The 4,752-nt window shown below is 57.5% G+C and overlaps 1 non-coding gene across 1 annotated transcript; it reads left to right on the top strand.

The window, feature by feature from the left end:
• Window positions 1–4,031: 4,031 nt before the first annotated feature.
• LOC144611090 (U2 spliceosomal RNA) lies at window positions 4,032–4,222 on the top strand. The gene has a single exon (XR_013549477.1). It is a non-coding gene; the product is annotated as a U2 spliceosomal RNA (small nuclear RNA).
• The last annotated feature ends 530 nt before the right edge of the window (window positions 4,223–4,752 follow it).

Below are 4,752 nucleotides of genomic sequence, written 5' to 3'. Positions count from 1 at the left end.
GGGGTAAGGGCCGGGACGCAGGACGACCCCGAGGGCGAGGGCGCGCCAGGAGGACCGGCTGGCTAACGTCCACGAGCGCCGGCTTTAGCCGCGCAATAGAGACAGTCTCAGGACGACCCCCCATGTCCAAAACGAAGGTGGCAGAGCCACGCTCGAGCACCTTGAATGGCCCTTCATACGGACGCTGAAGGGGCGTCCGGTGGGCATCCCGGCGCAGGAAAACAAATGGACAGTCCTGCAGGGCAGAAGGGACGTGTGACTGAACCGAACCGTGGCGAGACGTCGGCACCGGTGCCAGCGAGCCCACCGTCTCCCGAAGGCGTTGCAGGGCGGCCGATGGTTGTGCCGCCTGACCCTGGGCTGATGGAACGAACTCTCCGGGCACTGTCAGCGGGGCCCCATACACCAATTCAGCCGAGGAGGTGGCCAAGTCCTCTTTGGGTGCAGTGCGGTCGCCCAGTAAAACCCACGGCAATGCGTCGACCCAGTCCGGGCCAACGAGCCAGGCCTTCAGGGCGGCCTTGAGCTGGCGGTGGAAACGCCCCACCAGGCCGTTCGCCTGCGGATGGTACACTGTGGTGCGGTGCAGGTTAACCCCCAGTAGTTGAGCCATGGACGACCACAGTTCGGAGGTGAATTGCGGCCCTCGGTCGGTCGGTCGTGGCGGCACCCCAAACCTGGCAATCCAGTGAGCCGCCAAGGCACGGGCACAAGTAGAGGCAGAAGTGTCCGGCAGTGGAACCGCCTCCGGCCACCGCGTGAAACGGTCGACCACGGTCAGGAGGTGGGTGAAGCCCCGAGAAGGCGGCAGCGGCCACACAATGTCCACGTGGAAGTGGTCGAACCGCTGTCGAGGGATAATGAACTCCTGGAGCGGCGCTCGCACATGCCGCTGTACTTTGGCAGTTTGGCACGGGATGCAGGTGCGCGCCCAATGCCCAACCTGTTTATGCAACCCATGCCACACGAAGCGGCTGCCCAGTGGATACATCGCACAGCAGCGTCGCACCCCCAGTGCCACAGGGAACGTTCTCCAACCGCAGGCCCGAAACGGCGGTACGATAGGCGGACATCTCCACGTCCGTCAACTGGGCCGCCGGCAGGGCTGAGTAGTCGATACCATCTGCCACTTGCAGGACGGCGTGGACCGCGGGTCGAGACAAGGCGTCGGCCTCCGGGCCTACACTGTCCAGGCCTACAGTGTCAAGGCCTACAGTGTCCGGGCCTACAGTGTCCGGGCCTACAGTGTCCGGGCCTACAGTGTCCGGGCCTACAGTGTCAGGGCCTACAATGTCGGGGCCTACAGTGTATGGCGAGTCTGGAGGCTTGTTCTTTGTTAAAGAAGTTTATTGCGGCAGCAATATTCGATTACAATAGACAATAGACAATAGGTGCAGGAGGAGGCTATTCAGCCCTTCGAGCCAGCACCGCCATTCAATGCGATCATGGCTGATCACTCTCAATCAGTACCCCGTTCCTGCCTTCTCCCCATACCCCCTCATTCCGCTATCCTTAAGAGCTCTATCCAGCTCTCTCTTGAAAGCATCCAACGAACTGGCCTCCACTGCCTTCTGAGGCAGAGAATTCCACACCTTCACCACTCTCTGACTGAAAAAGTTCTTCCTCATCTCCGTTCTAAATGGCCTACCCCTTATTCTTAAACTGTGGCCCCTTGTTCTGGACTCCCCCAACATTGGGAATGTGTTTCCTGCCTCTAATGTGTCCAATCCCCTAATTATCTTATATGTTTCAATAAGATCCCCCCTCATCCTTCTAAATTCCAGTGTATACAAGCCCAATCGCTCCAGCCTTTCAACATACGACAGTCCCGCCATTCCGGGAATTAACCTAGTGAACCTACGCTGCACGCCCTCCATAGCAAGAATATCCTTCCTCAAATTTGGAGACCAAAACTGCACACAGTACTCCAGGTGCGGTCTCACCAGGACCCGGTACAACTGTAGAAGGACCTCTTTGCTCCTATAATCAAATCCTCTTGTTACGAAGGCCAACATTCCATTGGCTTTCTTCACTGCCTGCTGTACCTGCATGCTTCCTTTCATTGACTGATGCACTAGGACACCCAGATCTCGTTGAACTCCCCCTCCTCCTAACTTGACACCATTCAGATAATAATCTGCCTTTCTATTCTTACTTCCAAAGTGAATAACCTCACACTTATCTACATTAAACTGCATCTGCCATGTATCCACCCACTCACACAACCTGTCCAAGTCACCCTGCAGCCTTATTGCATCTTCCTCACAATTCACACTACCCCCCAGCTTAGTATCATCTGCAAATTTGCTAATGGTACTTTTAATCCCTTCGTCTAAGTCATTAATGTATATCGTAAATAGCTGGGGTCCCAGCACCGAACCTTGCGGTACCCCACTGGTCACTGCCTGCCATTCCGAAAGGGACCCATTTATCCCCACTCTTTGCTTTCTGTCTGTCAACCAATTTTCTATCCATGTCAGTACCCTACCCCCAATACCATGTGCCCTAATTTTGCCCACTAATCTCCTATGTGGGACCTTGTCGAAGGCTTTCTGAAAGTTGAGGTACACCACATCCACTGACTCTCCCCTGTCAATTTTCCTAGTTACATCCTCAAAGATGGGTAGCATGTTCCTGTCTCGAGCGGCTTGGCACCAAAATGTCATCGAGGTACACGAACATAAAGTCCAGGCCACGGCACACACAGTCCATAAGCCGCTGAAAAGCCTGCGCCGCGTTCTTAAGTCCGAACGGCATACGGAGGAATTCGAAAAGGCCAAATGGCGTCACGATGGCCGTCGTCTGGGTGGACGGGAATCTGATTGTAGCCACGCACCAGATCGACCTTGGAAAACACCCTGGCCCCAGCCAGGTGTGCGTTAAAGTCCTGAATGTGGATGACCGGATACCTGTCAGCGATGGTAGCATCGTTAAGCCGACGGTAGTCCCCGCAAGGAAGCCAACCACCGTCTGCCTTGGGAACCATATGGAGCGGGGACGCCCACGAGTTGTCTGAGCGGCGCACAATACCCAGCGACTCCATAAGGCGGAACTCCTCCCGAGCGAGACGGAGCTTGTCCGGTGGGAGACGCCGCGCCCGGGCGTGCAGGGGCGGGCCAGTGGTGGGAATGTGATGCTCCACCCCGTGCTTCGGGGCGGAGGAGTGGAACCGGGGGGCGAGGAGGTCGGGGAACTCAGCCAGAATGCGCGAGAACGTAACGCCTACGGACGACAGGGGCCCATCAGGCAGCACGACCGGGTCGCCCACGCAGAGGGAAACAGGCTGCAAGGTGACGGAGTGCACCAAACGTTGCAGCTTGACGTCCACGAGCAGGGAATGTGCCCGTAGAAAGTCCGCACCGCACGGCTGGGACACATCCACAATGACGAATGGCCATGAGAAGCGACCCTCTCCGAAGTTGAGGGAGAGCGTGCACACCCTGTATGAGCGGATTGGAGTCCCGTTTGCCGCGGCAAGGAGGGGCCCACGTTTACCACTGCGGAGGTCAGCATTCGAAGGGGGAAGGACGCTCACCTCAGCCCCGGTGCAGCGATCCCACGCAAACATGCGATGAATCTGGCCGGCCGCCGAAGCAATCACTGACGGCCGACCGCTGCGTTTCCCGGGAACGAGCAGGGCTGCCGGCATTGACGGGCTGAAGGGCCCCAGCGGCGGTGATAGTAGCACCAGCTCCCTCTGCTGGCGTCTGTGGAAACGGGCGGTTATGCGGGCTGATCCAACCACCAGCGACCTCTGTTGGCGAGCGGAGGAACTGCCGGCAGACTGCGCGCCGGCCGGGTGTGACGTTCCAGCACCAGCCTGTGCCGTGTGATTGGAGGGGCAAGGAAGGTTTGGCTCGGAGGGGGTAAAGTGTGCGGGGGGTTGGGGTGAGGGGGGTGAGGGTGAGGGGGGGGGCGGCCGGGGGGAGAAACGCCAGCAGCCGGTGGCGAGGGAGGCGTTTGCAAGCCCTCACCGTGGCTGTGAGGTGTGGGCGCGGAAGGGATGTGGAAGGGTGCGTGCAGTTTTAGTTATCGCTTCTCGGCCTTTTGGCTAAGATCAAGTGTAGTATCTGTTCTTATCAGTTTAATATCTGATACGTCCCTTATCTAGGGACCATATATTAAATTGATTTTTGGAACTGGGAGATGGAATAGGGGCTTGCTCCGTCCACTCCACGCATCGGCCCGGTATTGCAGTACCTCCGGGATCGGTGCACTCCCCTTTCGGGGATTAATAATGTTGAAAAGAAAAGACAAAAATTCCTCCTCATGATCGCTTGCTGCGTGTCGGCTTGCCTGCTGGCGTGTCTGTCTCTGTGTGTGTGTGTGTGTGTGCGTGTGTGTGTGTGCGTGTGCGTGTGTGTGTGTGTGTGCTGACCTTTCTTTGCCTTCCTTTACTTTAAAGGGAAAAGAGGAGGCTCTGCTCGCATTTCCACCCAAATGCACTGAAACTTCCGCCAACGAGAAAGAGCTCCCCCCAACAAATCTTCAGCAAATTGTCCAGTCGCCACTACTCGGGGCTACGTCGTCCTCCTCAAGAGAAAGAGGGTGAGCTGCACGAGAACCACAGCGAGCAACCACACCGCTAATCTGACGGGTGCAGGGGTGAATTTAGTTATCTCCTTCACACGAGTGAGTGGCCGGAGGGAGAGTGATGCCTTGGTCAATGTGGCCGACCCATCCCCCCGACAAAAGCACGTTCTGGGAGTGGGGAACGGGAGGGCGGCCGGCGCCGTCTGTCTGCGGGGGTGG

Source organism: Rhinoraja longicauda, chromosome 2 (genome assembly GCF_053455715.1).
Source record: "Rhinoraja longicauda isolate Sanriku21f chromosome 2, sRhiLon1.1, whole genome shotgun sequence".
Classification (NCBI taxonomy): domain Eukaryota; kingdom Metazoa; phylum Chordata; class Chondrichthyes; order Rajiformes; family Arhynchobatidae; genus Rhinoraja; species Rhinoraja longicauda.
Note: the sequence above shows the minus strand (reverse complement) of the source record. Positions and strands in the feature narration are given on the sequence as shown.